The sequence below is a fragment of the Mustelus asterias genome, unplaced genomic scaffold, assembly GCF_964213995.1.
Source record: "Mustelus asterias unplaced genomic scaffold, sMusAst1.hap1.1 HAP1_SCAFFOLD_1390, whole genome shotgun sequence".
Classification (NCBI taxonomy): Eukaryota; Metazoa; Chordata; class Chondrichthyes; order Carcharhiniformes; family Triakidae; genus Mustelus; species Mustelus asterias.
Window position 1 is genome coordinate 17,648 of NW_027591335.1, and position 17,647 is coordinate 35,294.

The following is a 17,647-nucleotide window of genomic DNA, read 5'->3' on the forward strand; positions in this document are numbered from 1 at the left end:
GCAGTGTCGCTGGAGCTCTTCACTGGTGATGGGACAGTGTCGATGGAGCTCTGTACTGGTGATGGGACAGTGTCGATGGAGTTCTGTACTGGTGGTGGGCCAATGTCGATGTGGCTCTGTACTGCTGATGGGACAGTGTTAATGGAGTTCTGTGCCAGTGATGGGGCAGTGTTGGTGGAGATCTGTACTGGTGATGGGACAGTGTCAATGGAGCACTGTACGGGTATGGGACAATGTCGATGGAGTTCTGTACTGGTGATGGGGCAGTGTCGCTGGAGTTCTGTACTGGTGATGGAACAGTATCGATGGACCTCTGAACTGGTGATGGGACAGTGTCGATGGAGTTCCATACTAGTGATGGGACTGTTCCGATGGTGCTCCATACTGGTGACGGGCCAGTGTCGATGGAGCTCCGTACTGGTGATGGGACTGTGCCGATGGAGCTCTATACGAGTGATGGGACAGTGTTGATGAATCTCTGCACTGGTGATGGGCCAGTGTCGATGGAGCTCTGTACTGGTGATGGGACAGTCGATGGAGCTCTGTACAGTCAATGGGACAGTATCAATGTATCTCTGTACTGGTCAGGAAACAGTGTTGATGGAATTCTGTACTGGTGATGGGACAGTATTGATGGAGCTCTGCTCTGGTCATGGGACAGTGTCAATGGAGCTCTGTTTAAGAAGTCTCTGTTTAAGAAGGGGAACAGAGTCTCTGTTTAAGAAGGGGAACAGAGACTTCCCCGGGAATTATAGACCGGTGAGTCTCACTTCTGTTGTCGGCAAGATGTTGGAAAAAATTATAAGGGATAGGATTTATAGTTATTTGGAGAGTAATGAATTGATAGGTGATAGTCAGCATGGTTTTGTGGCAGGTAGGTCGTGCCTTACTAACCTTATTGAGTTTTTTGAGAAAGTGACCAAGGAGGTGGATGGGGGCAGGGCAGTGGACGTGGTATATATGGATTTTAGTAAGGCGTTTGATAAGGTTCACCATGGTAGGCTTCTGCAGAAAATGCAGATGTATGGGATTGGGGGTGATCTAGGAAATTGGATCAGGAATTGGCTAGCGGATAGGAAACAGAGGGTGGTGGTTGATAGTAAATATTCATCATGGAGTGCGGTTACAAGTGGTGTACCTCAGGGATCTGTTTTGGGGCCACTGCTGTTTGTAATATTTATTAATGATCTGGATGAGGGTATAGTTGGGTGGATTAGCAAATTTGCTGATGACACCAAAGTCGGTGGTGTGGTAGACAGTGAGGAAGGGTGTCGTAGTTTGCAGGAAGACTTAGACAGGTTGCAAAGTTGGGCCGAGAGGTGGCGGATGGAGTTTAATGCGGAGAAGTGTGAGGTAATTCACTTTGGTAGGAATAACAGATGTGTTGAGTATAGGGCTAACGGGAGGACTTTGAATAGTGTGGAGGAGCAGAGGGATCTAGGTGTATGTGTGCATAGATCCCTGAAGGTTGGGAATCAAGTGGATGGGGTTGTTAAGAAGGCATATGGTGTCTTGGCGTTTATTGGTAGGGGGATTGAATTTAGGAGTCGTAGCGTTATGTTGCAACTGTACACAACTCTGGTGCGGCCGCACTTGGAGTACTGTGTGCAGTTCTGGTCCCCACATTACAGGAAGGATGTGGAGGCTTTGGAGAGGGTGCAGAGGAGGTTTACCAGGATGTTGCCTGGTATGGAGGGGAGATCCTATGAGGAGAGGCTGAGGGATTTGGGATTGTTTTCGCTGGAAAGGCGGCGGCTAAGAGGGGATCTTATTGAAACATATAAGATGATTAGAGGTTTAGATAGGGTGGATAGTGATAGCCTTTTTCCTCTGATGGAGAAATCCAGCACGAGGGGGCATGGCTTTAAATTGAGGGGGGGTAGTTATAGAACCGATGTCAGGGGTAGGTTCTTTACCCAGAGGGTGGTGAGGGATTGGAATGCCCTGCCAGCATCAGTAGTAAATGCGCCTAGTTTGGGGGCGTTTAAGAGATCCGTAGATAGGTTCATGGACGAAAAGAAATTGGTTTAGGTTGGAGGGTCACAGTTTTTTTTTAACTGGTCGGTGCAACATCGTGGGCCGAAGGGCCTGTTCTGCGCTGTAATGTTCTATGTTCTATGTTCTATGTACTGGTGATGGGACAGTATTGATGGAGCTCTGCTCTGGTGATGGGACAGTGTCGTTGGAGTTCTGTACTGGTGAAGGGACATTGTTGATGAAGCTCTGTACTTGTGATGAGACAGTGTCGATGGAGCTCTGTACTGGTGAAGGGGCAGTGTGGATGGAGCTCTGTACTGGTGAAGGGGCAGTGTCGATGGAGCTCTGTACTGGTGAAGGGGCAGTGTCGATGGAGCTCTGTACTGGTGAAGGGGCAGTGTCGATGGATTTCTGTCCGAGTGATGGGACATTGTCGTTGGAGCTCTTTACTGGTGATGGGACAATATTGATGGAGCTCTGGACTGGTGATGGTACAGTGTCGATTGATTTCTGTCCTGGTGATAGCACAGTGTCGATGGAGCTCTGTACTGGTGATGGGATAATGTTCATGGAGTTCTGTACTGCTGATGGGACTGCGCCGAAGGAACTCTTTACCGGTGATGGGACAGTGTCGATGGAGTTCTCTACCGCTTATGGGACAGTATCGATGGAGCTCTGTAATCCTGAGGGGATAGTGTCGATGGGGTTCTCTACTGCTTGTGGAACAGTGTCGATGGGGCTCTGCACTGGTGATGGGACTGTGTCGATGGAGCTCTTTCCTGGTGATGGGACAGTGTCAATGGAGCTCTGTACTGGTGATGGGACAGTATTGATGGAGCTCTGCTCTGGTGATGGGACAGTGTCATTGGAGTTCTGTACTGGTGATGGGACATTGTTGATGAAGCTCTGTACTTGTGATGAGACAGTGTCAATGGAGCTCTGTACTGGTGATGGGGTAATGTTCAAGGAGTTCTGTACTGCTGACGGGACTGTGCCGATGGAACTCTTTACCGGTGATGGGTCAGTGTCGATGGAGTTCTCTACCGCTTATGGGACAGTGCCGATTAATCTCTACTGGTATTGGGACAGTATCGATGGAGCTCTGTACTCCTGAGGGGACAGTGTCGATGGAGTTCTCTACTGCTTATGGAACAGTGTCAATGGGGCTCTGTGCTGGTAATGGGACAGTTCCGATGGAGCTCTGTACTGGTGATGGGGCAGTGTCGCTGGAGCTCTTCACTGGTGATGGGACAGTGTCGATGGAGCTCTGTACTGGTGATGGGACAGTGTCGATGGAGTTCTGTACTGGTGGTGGGCCAATGTCGATGTGGCTCTGTACTGCTGATGGGACAGTGTTAATGGAGTTCTGTACCAGTGATGGGGCAGTGTTGGTGGAGATCTGTACTGGTGATGGGACAGTGTCAATGGAGCACTGTACGGGTATGGGACAATGTCGATGGAGTTCTGTACTGGTGATGGGGCAGTGTCGCTGGAGTTCTGTACTGGTGATGGAACAGTATCGATGGACCTCTGAACTGGTGATGGGACAGTGTCGATGGAGTTCCATACTAGTGATGGGACTGTTCCGATGGTGCTCCATACTGGTGACGGGCCAGTGTCGATGGAGCTCCGTACTGGTGATGGGACTGTGCCGATGGAGCTCTATACGAGTGATGGGACAGTGTTGATGAATCTCTGCACTGGTGATGGGCCAGTGTCGATGGAGCTCTGTACTGGTGATGGGACAGTCGATGGAGCTCTGTACAGTCAATGGGACAGTATCAATGTATCTCTGTACTGGTCAGGAAACAGTGTTGATGGAATTCTGTACTGGTGATGGGACAGTATTGATGGAGCTCTGCTCTGGTCATGGGACAGTGTCAATGGAGCTCTGTACTGGTGATGGGACAGTATTGATGGAGCTCTGCTCTGGTGATGGGACAGTGTCGTTGGAGTTCTGTATTGGTGAAGGGACATTGTTGATGAAGCTCTGTACTTGTGATGAGACAGTGTCGATGGAGCTCTGTACTGGTGAAGGGGCAGTGTGGATGGAGCTCTGTACTGGTGAAGGGGCAGTGTCGATGGAGCTCTGTACTGGTGAAGGGGCAGTGTCGATGGAGCTCTGTACTGGTGAAGGGGCAGTGTCGATGGATTTCTGTCCGAGTGATGGGACATTGTCGTTGGAGCTCTTTACTGGTGATGGGACAATATTGATGGAGCTCTGGACTGGTGATGGTACAGTGTCGATTGATTTCTGTCCTGGTGATAGCACAGTGTCGATGGAGCTCTGTACTGGTGATGGGATAATGTTCATGGAGTTCTGTACTGCTGATGGGACTGCGCCGAAGGAACTCTTTACCGGTGATGGGACAGTGTCGATGGAGTTCTCTACCGCTTATGGGACAGTATCGATGGAGCTCTGTAATCCTGAGGGGATAGTGTCGATGGGGTTCTCTACTGCTTGTGGAACAGTGTCGATGGGGCTCTGCACTGGTGATGGGACTGTGTCGATGGAGCTCTTTCCTGGTGATGGGACAGTGTCAATGGAGCTCTGTACTGGTGATGGGACAGTATTGATGGAGCTCTGCTCTGGTGATGGGACAGTGTCATTGGAGTTCTGTACTGGTGATGGGACATTGTTGATGAAGCTCTGTACTTGTGATGAGACAGTGTCAATGGAGCTCTGTACTGGTGATGGGGTAATGTTCAAGGAGTTCTGTACTGCTGACGGGACTGTGCCGATGGAACTCTTTACCGGTGATGGGTCAGTGTCGATGGAGTTCTCTACCGCTTATGGGACAGTGCCGATTAATCTCTACTGGTATTGGGACAGTATCGATGGAGCTCTGTACTCCTGAGGGGACAGTGTCGATGGAGTTCTCTACTGCTTATGGAACAGTGTCAATGGGGCTCTGTGCTGGTAATGGGACAGTTCCGATGGAGCTCTGTACTGGTGATGGGGCAGTGTCGCTGGAGCTCTTCACTGGTGATGGGACAGTGTCGATGGAGCTCTGTACTGGTGATGGGACAGTGTCGATGGAGTTCTGTACTGGTGGTGGGCCAATGTCGATGTGGCTCTGTACTGCTGATGGGACAGTGTTAATGGAGTTCTGTACCAGTGATGGGGCAGTGTTGGTGGAGATCTGTACTGGTGATGGGACAGTGTCAATGGAGCACTGTACGGGTATGGGACAATGTCGATGGAGTTCTGTACTGGTGATGGGGCAGTGTCGCTGGAGTTCTGTACTGGTGATGGAACAGTATCGATGGACCTCTGAACTGGTGATGGGACAGTGTCGATGGAGTTCCATACTAGTGATGGGACTGTTCCGATGGTGCTCCATACTGGTGACGGGCCAGTGTCGATGGAGCTCCGTACTGGTGATGGGACTGTGCCGATGGAGCTCTATACGAGTGATGGGACAGTGTTGATGAATCTCTGCACTGGTGATGGGCCAGTGTCGATGGAGCTCTGTACTGGTGATGGGACAGTGTCGATGGAGTTCTGTACTGGTGATGGGACAGTGCCGATTGAGGTCTGTACTGGTGATGGGACAGTGTCGATGGAGTTCTGTACTGGTGATGGGACAGTGTTGATGGAGTTCTCTACTGCTTATGGAGCAGTGTCGATGAATCTCTGTACTGGTGATGGGACAGTGTCAATGGAGCTCTGTGCTAGTTATGGGACAGTGTCGATGGAGATCTGATCTGGTGTTAGGATATTGTCGATAGAGCTCTGTACTGGTGATGGGACAGAGTTGATGGAGTTCCCTACTGGTTATGGGACAGTGTCGATGGAGCTCTGTACTGGTGATGGGACAGAGTTGATGGAGTTCTCTACTGGTTATGGGACAGTGTCGATGGAGCTCTGTACCGGTGATGGGACAGAGTTGATGGAGTTCTCTCCTGGTTATGGGACAGTGTCGATGGAGCTCTGCACTGGTGATGGGACAGAGTTGATGGAGTTCCCTACTGGTTATGGGACAGTGTCGATGGAGCTCTGTACCGGTGATGGGACAGAGTTGATGGAGTTCTCAACTGGTTATGGGACAGTGTCGATGGAGCTCTGTACAATCAATGGGACAGTGTCGATGTATCTCTGTACTGGTCAGGAAACAGTGTTGATGGAGCTCTGTCCTGGTGATGGGACAGTGTTGATGGAGCTCTGTACTGGTGATGGGACAGTGTCGATGGAGCTCTGTACTGGTGATGGGACAGTGTTGATGGAGCTCTGTACTGGTGATGGCGCAGTGTCGATGGAGCTCTGCACTGGTGATGGGACAATATCAATGGAACTCTGTTCTGGTGAAGGGACAGTGTCGATGGGGTTCTGTAATGGTGATGGGACAGTGTCGATGGGGTTCTGTACTGGTGATGGGACAGTGTCGATGGGGTTCTGTAATGGTGATGGGACAGTGTCGATGGGGTTCTGTACTGGTGATGGGACAGTGTCGATGGGGTTCTGTAATGGTGTTGGGACAGTGTCGATGGGGTTCTGTACTGGTGATGGCACAGTGTCGATGGAGCTCTGTAATGATGATGGGACAGTGTTGGTGGAGCTCTGTACTGGTGAAGGGACAGTGTCGATGGAGCTCTGTACCGGTGATGGGACAGAGTTGATGGAGTTCTGCACTGGTGATGAGACATTGTCGATGGAGCTCTGTACCGGTGATGGGACAGTGTTGATGGAGCTCTGTACTGGTGGTGGGACAGAGTTGATGGAGCTCTGTACTGGTGGTGGGACAGTCGATGGATTCTGTACAGTCAATGGGATAGTGTCGATGTATCTCTGTACTGGTCAGGAAACAGTGTCGATGGAGCTCTGTACTGGTGATGGGACAGTGTCGATGGAGCTCAGTACTGGTGATGGGACAGTGTCGATGGAGCTCTGTACTGGTGATGGGACAGTGTCAATGGATTTCTGTACTGGTGATGGGACAGTGTCGATGGAGTTCTGTACTGGTGATGGGACAGTATTGATGGAGCTCTGTACTGGTGATGGGACAGTATTGATGGAGCTCTGCTCTGGTGATGGGACAGTGTCGTTGAAGTTCTGTACTGGTGATGGGACATTGTTGATGAAGCTCTGTACTTGTGATGAGACAGTGTCGATGGAGCTCTGTACTGGTGAAGGGGCAGTGACGATGGAGCTCTGTACTGGTGAAGGAACAGTGACGATGGAGTTCTGTACTGGTGATGGGGCAGTGACGATGGAGCTCTGTACTAGTGATGAGGCAGTGTCGATGGAGCTCTCGACTGGTGGTGGGACAGCGTCGAGGGAACTCTGTACTGGTGATGGGGCAGTGTCGATGGATTTCTGTCCGAGAGGTGGGACATTGTCGATGTAGCTCTGTACTGGTGATGGGACAGTGTTGATGGAGCTCTTTACTGGTGATGGGGCTGTGCCGATGGTGTTCTGTACTGGTGATGGGACAATATTGATGGAGCTCTGCTCTGGTGATGGGACAGTGTCGTTGAAGTTCTGTACTGGTGATGGGACAGTGTCGATGGAGCTCTGTACTGGTGATGAGACAGTGTCGATGGAGTTCAGTACTGGTGATGGGACAGTGATGATGGAGCTCTGTACTGGTGATGGGACAGTGTCAATGGAGCTCTCTACTGGTGATGGGGCAGTGTCGATGGAGCTCTGTACTGGTGATGGGGCAGTGTCGATGGAGCTCTGTACTGGTGATGGGGCAGTGTCGATGGAGCTCTGTACTGGCGATGGGACAGTCGATGGGGCTCTGTACAGTCAATGGGACAGTGTCGATCTATCTCTGTACTGGTCAGGAAACAGTGTTGATGGAGTTCTGTACTGGTGTTGGGACAGTGTCGATGGAGTTCGGTATTGGTGATGGGAAAGTGTTGATGGATTTCTGTACTGGAGATGGGGCAGTGTCGCTGGAGTTCTGTACTGGTGATGGAACAGTATCGATGGCCTCTGAACTGGTGATGGGACAGTGTCGATGGAGTTCCATACTAGTGATGGGACTGTTCCGATGGTGCTCCATACTGGTGACGGGCCAGTGTCGATGGAGCTCCGTACTGGTGAATGGACTGTGCCGATGGAGCTCTATACGAGTGATGGGACAGTGTTGATGAATCTCTGCACTGGTGATGGGCCAGTGTCGATGGAGCTCTGTACTGGTGATGGGACAGTGTCGATGGAGTTCTGTACTGGTGATGGGACAGTGCCGATTGAGGTCTGTACTGGTGATGGGACAGTGTCGATGGAGTTCTGTACTGGTGATGGGACAGTGTTGATGGAGTTCTCTACTGCTTATGGAGCAGTGTCGATGAATCTCTGTACTGGTGATGGGACAGTGTCAATGGAGCTCTGTGCTAGTTATGGGACAGTGTCGATGGAGATCTGATCTGGTGTTAGGATATTGTCGATAGAGTTCTGTACTGGTGATGGGACAGAGTTGATGGAGTTCCCTACTGGTTATGGGACAGTGTCGATGGAGCTCTGTACTGGTGATGGGACAGAGTTGATGAGTTCTCTACTGGTTATGGGACAGTGTCGATGGAGCTCTGTACCGGTGATGGGACAGAGTTGATGGAGTTCTCTCCTGGTTATGGGACAGTGTCGATGGAGCTCTGTACTGGTGATGGGACAGAGTTGATGGAGTTCTCTACTGGTTATGGGACAGTGTCGATGGAGCTCTGTACCGGTGATGGGACAGAGTTGATGGAGTTCTCTACTGGTTATGGGACAGTGTCGATGTAGCTCAGTACTGGTGATGGGACAGTGTCGATGGAGCTCTGTACTGGTGATGGGACAGTGTCAATGGATTTCTGTACTGGTGATGGGACAGTGTCGATGGAGTTCTGTACTGGTGATGGGACAGTATTGATGGAGCTCTGCACTGGTGATGGGACAGTATTGATGGAGCTCTGCTCTGGTGATGGGACAGTGTCGTTGAAGTTCTGTACTGGTGATGGGACATTGTTGATGAAGCTCTGTACTTGTGATGAGACAGTGTCGATGGAGCTCTGTACTGGTGAAGGGGCAGTGACGATGGAGCTCTGTACTGGTGAAGGAACAGTGACGATGGAGTTCTGTACTGGTGAAGGGGCAGTGACGATGGAGCTCTGTACTAGTGATGGGGCAGTGTCGATGGAGCTCTCGACTGGTGGTGGGACAGCGTCGAGGGAGCTCTGTACTGGTGATGGGGCAGTGTCGATGGATTTCTGTCCGAGAGGTGCGACATTGTCGATGTAGCTCAGTACTGGTAATGGGACAGTGTCAATGGATTTCTGTACTGGTGATGGGACAGTGTCGATGGAGTTCTGTACTGGTGATGGGACAGTATTGATGGAGCTCTGTACTGGTGATGGGACAGTATTGATGGAGCTCTGCTCTGGTGATGGGACAGTGTCGTTGAAGTTCTGTACTGGTGATGGGACATTGTTGATGAAGCTCTGTACCTGTGATGAGACAGTGTCGATGGAGCTCTGTACTGGTGACGGGGCAGTGACGATGGAGCTCTGTACTAGTGATGGGGCAGTGTCGATGGAGCTCTCGACTGGTGGTGGGACAGCGTCGAGGGAGCTCTGTACTGGTGATGGGGCAGTGTCGATGGATTTCTGTCCGAGAGGTGGGACATTGTCGATGTAGCTCTGTACTGGTGATGGGACAGTGTTGATGGAGCTCTTTACTGGTGATGGGGCTGTGCCGATGGTGTTCTGTACTGGTGATGGGACAATATTGATGGAGCTCTGCTCTGGTGATGGGACAGTGTCGTTGAAGTTCTGTACTGGTGATGGGACAGTGTCGATGGAGCTCTGTACTGGTGATGAGACAGTGTCGATGGAGTTCAGTACTGGTGATGGGACAGTGATGATGGAGCTCTGTACTGGTGATGGGACAGTGTCAATGGAGCTCTGTACTGGTGATGGGGCAGTGTCGATGGAGCTCTGTACTGGTGATGGGGCAGTGTCGATGGAGCTCTGTACTGGTGATGGGGCAGTGTCGATGGAGCTCTGTACTGGCGATGGGACAGTCGATGGGGCTCTGTACAGTCAATGGGACAGTGTCGATCTATCTCTGTACTGGTCAGGAAACAGTGTTGATGGAGTTCTGTACTGGTGTTGGGACAGTGTCGATGGAGTTCGGTATTGGTGATGGGAAAGTGTTGATGGATTTCTGTACCGGTGATGGGACAGTGTCGATGGAGCTCAGGACTGGTGGAGGGACAGTGTCGATGGAGTTCTGTACTGATGATGGGACAGTCGATGGAGCTCTGTACTGGTGATGAGACAGTCGATGGAGCTCTGTACTGGTAATGGGACAGTCGATGGAGCTCTGTACTGGTAATGGGATTGTCGATGGAGCTCTGCACTGGTGATGGGACAGTCGATGGAGCTCTGTACTGGTGATGGGACAGTGTCGATGGAGCTCTGAACTGGTGATGGGACAGTGTCGATGGGGTTCTGTACTGGTGATGGGACCGTGACGATGGAGCTCTGTACTGGTGATGGGACAGTGTCGATGGAGCTCTGTACTGGTGATGGGACAGTGTCGACGGAGTTCGGTACTGGTGATGGGACAGTGAATGACGGAGCTCTGTACTGGTGATGGGACAGGCGATGGAGCTCTGTGCTGGTGATGGGACAGTTGATGGAGCTCTGTACTGGTGATGGGACAGTCGATGGAGCTCTGTACAGTCAATGGGTCAGTATCAATGTATCTCTGTACTGGTCAGGAAACAGTGTTGATGGAATTCTGTACTGGTGATGGGACAGTATTGATGGAGCTCTGCTCTGGTCATGGGACAGTGTCAATGGAGCTCTGTACTGGTGATGGGACAGTATTGATGGAGGTCTGCTCTGGTGATGGGACAGTGTCGTTGGAGTTCTGTACTGGTGAAGGGACATTGTTGATGAAGCTCTGTACTTGTGATGAGACAGTGTCGATGGAGCTCTGTACTGGTGAAGGGGCAGTGTGGATGGAGCTCTGTACTGGTGAAGGGGCAGTGTCGATGGAGCTCTGTACTGGTGAAGGGGCAGTGTCGATGGAGCTCTGTACTGGTGAAGGGGCAGTGTCGATGGATTTCTGTCCGAGTGATGGGACATTGTCGTTGGAGCTCTTTACTGGTGATGGGACAATATTGATGGAGCTCTGTACTGGTGATGGTACAGTGTCGATTGATTTCTGTCCTGGTGATAGCACAGTGTCGATGGAGCTCTGTACTGGTGATGGGATAATGTTCATGGAGTTCTGTACTGCTGATGGGACTGCGCCGAAGGAACTCTTTACCGGTGATGGGACAGTGTCGATGGAGTTCTCTACCGCTTATGGGACAGTATCGATGGAGCTCTGTAATCCTGAGGGGATAGTGTCGATGGGGTTCTCTACTGCTTGTGGAACAGTGTCGATGGGGCTCTGCACTGGTGATGGGACTGTGTCGATGGAGCTCTTTCCTGGTGATGGGACAGTGTCAATGGAGCTCTGTACTGGTGATGGGACAGTATTGATGGAGCTCTGCTCTGGTGATGGGACAGTGTCATTGGAGTTCTGTACTGGTGATGGGACATTGTTGATGAAGCTCTGTACTTGTGATGAGACAGTGTCGATGGGGCTCTGTACTAGTAATGGGACAGTGCCGATGGAGCTCTGCACTGGTGATGGGACTGTTTCGATGGAGCTTGGTACTGGCGATGGGACAGTGTCGATGGAGTTCTGTCCTGGTGATGGGACAGTGAACGACGGAGCTCTGTACTGGTGATGGGACAGTCGATGGAGCTCTGTGCTGGTGATGGGACAGTTGATGGAGCTCTGTACTGGTGATGGGACAGTCGATGGAGCTCTGTACAGTCAATGGGACAGTATCGATGTATCTCTGTACTGGTCAGGAAACAGTGTTGATGGAGTTCTGTACTGGTGATGGGACAGTATTGATGGAGCTCTGCTCTGGTGATGGGACATTGTCCATGGAGCTCTGAACTTGTGATGAGACAGTTTCGATGGAGCTCTGTACTGGTGATGGGACAGTGTCGATGGAGCTCTGTACAGTCAATGGGACAGTGTCAATGTATCTCTGTACTGGTCAGGAAACAGTGTTGATGGAGTTCTGCACTGGTGATGGGACAGTGTTGATGGATTTCTGTACCGGTGATGGGACAGTATTGATGGAGCTCTGCTCTGGTGATGGGAAAGTGTCGTTCGAGTTCTGTACTTTTGATGGGACATTGTTCATGAAGCTCTGTACTCGTGATGAGACAGTGTCGATGGAGCTCTGTACTGGTGAAGGGGCAGTGACGATGGAGCTCTGTACTGGTGAAGGGGCAGTGACGATGGAGCTCTGTACTGGTGAAGGGGCAGTGACGATGGAGCTCTGTACTGGTGAACGGGCAGTGTCGATGGATTTCTGTCCGAGTGATGGGACATTGTCGTTGGAGCTCTGTACTGGTGATGGGACAATATTGATGGAGCTCTGTACTGGTGATGGTACAGTGTCGATTGAGCTCTGTACTGGTGATAGCACAGTGTCGATGGAGCTCTGTACTGGTGATGGGATAATGTTCATGGAGTTCTGTACTGCTGATGGGACTGCGCCGAAGGAACTCTTTACCGGTGATGGGACAGTGTCGATGGAGTTCTCTACCGCTTATGGGACAGTGTCGATTAATCTCTACTGGTATTGGGACAGTATCGATGGAGCTCTGTACTCCTGAGGGGAGAGTGTCGATGGAGTTCTCTACTGCTTATGGAACAGTGTCGATGGGGCTCTGTACTAGTAATGGGACAGTGCCGATGGAGCTCTTTCCTGGTGATGGGACAGTGTCAATGGAGCTCTGTACTGGTGATGGGACAGTATTGATGGAGCTCTGCTCTGGTGATAGGACAGTGTCGTTGGAGTTCTGTACTGGTGATGGGACATTGTTGATGGAGTTCTCTACTTGTGATGAGACAGTGTCGATGGAGCTCTGTACTGGTGAAAGGGGAGTGACGACGGAGCTCTGTACTGGTGAAGGGGCAGTGACGATGGAGCTCTGTACTGGTGAAGGGGCAGTGACGATGGAGCTCTGTACTGATGAAGGGGCAGTGTCGATGGAGCTCTGTACTGGTGATGGGACAATATTGATGGAGCTCTGTACTGGTGATGGTACAGTGTCGATTGATTTCTGTACTGGTGATAGCACAGTGTCGATGGAGCTCTGCACTGGTGATGAGATAATGTTCATGGAGTTCTGTACTGCTGATGGGACTGCGCCGAAGGAACACTTTACTGGTGATGGGTCAGTGTCGATGGAGTTCTCTACCGCTTATGGGACAGTGTCGATTAATCTCTACTGGTATTGGGACAGTATCGATGGAGCTCTGTATTCCTGAGGGGATAGTGTCGATGGAGTTCTCTACTGCTTATGGAACAGTGTCGATGGGGCTCTGTACTAGTAATGGAACAGTGCCGATGGAGCTCTGCACTGGTGATGGGACTGTGTCGATGGAGCTCTGTACTGGTGATGGGACAGTATTGATGGAGCTCTGCTCTGGTGATGGGACAGTGTCGTTGGAGTTCTGTACTGGTGATGGGACATTGTTGATGAAGTTCTGTACTTGTGATGAGACAGTGTCGATGGAGCTCTGTACTGGTGATGGGACAGTGTCAATGGAGCTCTGTACTGGTGATGGGACAGTATTGATGGAGCTCTGCTCTGGTGATGGGACAGTGTCGATGGAGCTCTGTACTGGTGATGGGACAGTGACGATGGAGCTGTGTACAGTCAATGGGACAGTGTCAATGTATCTCTGTACTGGTCAGGAAACAGTGTTGATGGAGTTCTGCACTGGTGCTGGGACAGTGTTGATGGATTTCTGTACCAGTGATGGGACAGTGTCGATGGAGCTCAGTACTGGTGAAGGGACAGTGTTGATGGAGCTCTGCTCTGGTGATGGGACAGTGACGATGGAGTTCTGTACTTTTGATGGGACATTGTTGATGAAGCTCTGTACTTGTGATGAGACAGTGTCGATGGGGCTCTGTACTAGTAATGGGACAGTGCCGATGGAGCTCTTTCCTGGTGATGGGACAGTGTCAATGGAGCTCTGTACTGGTGATGGGACAGTATTGATGGAGCTCTGCTCTGGTGATGGGACAGTGTCATTGGAGTTCTGTACTGGTGATGGGACATTGTTGATGAAGCTCTGTACTTGTGATGAGACAGTGTCGATGGGGCTCTGTACTAGTAATGGGACAGTGCCGATGGAGCTCTGCACTGGTGATGGGACTGTTTCGATGGAGCTTGGTACTGGCGATGGGACAGTGTCGATGGAGTTCTGTCCTGGTGATGGGACAGTGAACGACGGAGCTCTGTACTGGCGATGGGACAGTCGATGGAGCTCTGTGCTGGTGATGGGACAGTTGATGGAGCTCTGTACTGGTGATGGGACAGTCGATGGAGCTCTGTACAGTCAATGGGACAGTATCGATGTATCTCTGTACTGGTCAGGAAACAGTGTTGATGGAGTTCTGTACTGGTGATGGGACAGTATTGATGGAGCTCTGCTCTGGTGATGGGACATTGTCCATGGAGCTCTGAACGTGTGATGAGACAGTTTCGATGGAGCTCTGTACTGGTGATGGGACAGTGTCGATGGAGCTCTGTACAGTCAATGGGACAGTGTCAATGTATCTCTGTACTGGTCAGGAAACAGTGTTGATGGAGTTCTGCACTGGTGATGGGACAGTGTTGATGGATTTCTGTACCGGTGATGGGACAGTATTGATGGAGCTCTGCTCTGGTGATGGGAAAGTGTCGTTGGAGTTCTGTACTTTTGATGGGACATTGTTCATGAAGCTCTGTACTCGTGATGAGACAGTGTCGATGGAGCTCTGTACTGGTGAAGGGGCAGTGACGATGGAGCTCTGTACTGGTGAAGGGGCAGTGACGATGGAGCTCTGTACTGGTGAAGGGGCAGTGACGATGGAGCTCTGTACTGGTGAACGGGCAGTGTCGATGGATTTCTGTCCGAGTGATGGGACATTGTCGTTGGAGCTCTGTACTGGTGATGGGACAATATTGATGGAGCTCTGTACTGGTGATGGTACAGTGTCGATTGAGCTCTGTACTGGTGATAGCACAGTGTCGATGGAGCTCTGTACTGGTGATGGGATAATGTTCATGGAGTTCTGTACTGCTGATGGGACTGCGCCGAAGGAACTCTTTACCGGTGATGGGACAGTGTCGATGGAGTTCTCTACCGCTTATGGGACAGTGTCGATTAATCTCTACTGGTATTGGGACAGTATCGATGGAGCTCTGTACTCCTGAGGGGAGAGTGTCGATGGAGTTCTCTACTGCTTATGGAACAGTGTCGATGGGGCTCTGTACTAGTAATGGGACAGTGCCGATGGAGCTCTTTCCTGGTGATGGGACAGTGTCAATGGAGCTCTGTACTGGTGATGGGACAGTATTGATGGAGCTCTGCTCTGGTGATAGGACAGTGTCGTTGGAGTTCTGTACTGGTGATGGGACATTGTTGATGGAGTTCTCTACTTGTGATGAGACAGTGTCGATGGAGCTCTGTACTGGTGAAAGGGGAGTGACGACGGAGCTCTGTACTGGTGAAGGGGCAGTGACGATGGAGCTCTGTACTGGTGAAGGGGCAGTGACGATGGAGCTCTGTACTGATGAAGGGGCAGTGTCGATGGAGCTCTGTACTGGTGATGGGACAATATTGATGGAGCTCTGTACTGGTGATGGTACAGTGTCGATTGATTTCTGTACTGGTGATAGCACAGTGTCGATGGAGCTCTGCACTGGTGATGAGATAATGTTCATGGAGTTCTGTACTGCTGATGGGACTGCGCCGAAGGAACACTTTACTGGTGATGGGTCAGTGTCGATGGAGTTCTCTACCGCTTATGGGACAGTGTCGATTAATCTCTACTGGTATTGGGACAGTATCGATGGAGCTCTGTATTCCTGAGGGGATAGTGTCGATGGAGTTCTCTACTGCTTATGGAACAGTGTCGATGGGGCTCTGTACTAGTAATGGAACAGTGCCGATGGAGCTCTGCACTGGTGATGGGACTGTGTCGATGGAGCTCTGTACTGGTGATGGGACAGTATTGATGGAGCTCTGCTCTGGTGATGGGACAGTGTCGTTGGAGTTCTGTACTGGTGATGGGACATTGTTGATGAAGTTCTGTACTTGTGATGAGACAGTGTCGATGGAGCTCTGTACTGGTGATGGGACAGTGACGATGGAGCTGTGTACAGTCAATGGGACAGTGTCAATGTATCTCTGTACTGGTCAGGAAACAGTGTTGATGGAGTTCTGCACTGGTGCTGGGACAGTGTTGATGGATTTCTGTACCAGTGATGGGACAGTGTCGATGGAGCTCAGTACTGGTGAAGGGACAGTGTTGATGGAGCTCTGCTCTGGTGATGGGACAGTGACGATGGAGTTCTGTACTTTTGATGGGACATTGTTCATGAAGCTCTGTACTCGTGATGAGACAGTGTCGATGTAGCTCTGTACTGGTGAAGGGGCAGTGACGATGGAGCTCTGTACTGGTGAAGGGGCAGTGACGATGGAGCTCTGTACTGGTGAAGGGGCAGTGACGATGGAGCTCTTTACCGGTGAAGGGGCAGTGACGATGGAGCTCAGTACTGGTGAAGGGGCAGTGACGATGGATTTCTGTCCGAGAGATGGGACATTGTCGTTGGAGCTCTGTACTGGTGATGGGACAATATTGATGGAGCTCTGTACTGGTGATGGGATAATGTTCATGGAGTTCTGTACTGCTGATGGGACTGCGCCGATGGAACTCTTTACCGGTGATGGGACAGTGTCGATGGAGTTCTCTACCGCTTATGGGACAGTGTCGATTAATCTCGACTGGTATTGGGACAGGATCGATGGCGCTCTGTACTCCTGAGGGGACAGTGTCGATGGAGTTCTTTACTGCTTATGGAACAGTGTCGATGGGGCTCTGTACTAGTAATGGGACAGTGCCGATGGAGCTCTGCACTGGTGATGGGACTGTGTTGATGGAGCTCTTTACTGGCGATGGAACAGTATCGATGGAGCTCTGTACCGGTGATGGGACAGAGTTGATGGAGCTCTGTATTGGTGATGGGACAGTCGATGGCGTTCTGTAGATAGAAATCATAGAAACCCTACAGTACAGAAAGAGGCCATTCGGCCCATCAAGTCTGCACCGACCACAATCCCACCCAGGTCCTACCCCCATATCCTTACATATTTTACCCGCTAGTCCCTCTAATTTATGCATCCTAGGACACTGAGGGGCAATTTTAGCATGGCCAATCAACGTAGCCCGCACATCTTTGGACTGTGGGAGGAAACCGGAGCACCCGGAGGAAACCCACGCAGACACGAGGAGAATGTGCAAACTCCACACAGACAGTGACCCAAGCCGGGAATCGAACGCAGGTCCCTGGAGCTGTGAAGCAGCAGTGCTAACCACTGTGCTACCGTGCCGCCCGCTCTGTACATTTAACGGGACAGTGTCAATGTGCCTCTGTACTGGTCAGGAAACAGTGTCAATGGACTTCAGTACTGGTGATGGGACAGTGTTGATGGAGCTCTGTACTGGAGGTGGGACAGTGTCGATGGAGTTCTGTACTGGTGATGGAACAGTGTCGATGGAGTTCTGTACTGGTGATGGAACAGTATCGATGGAGCACTTTTCAG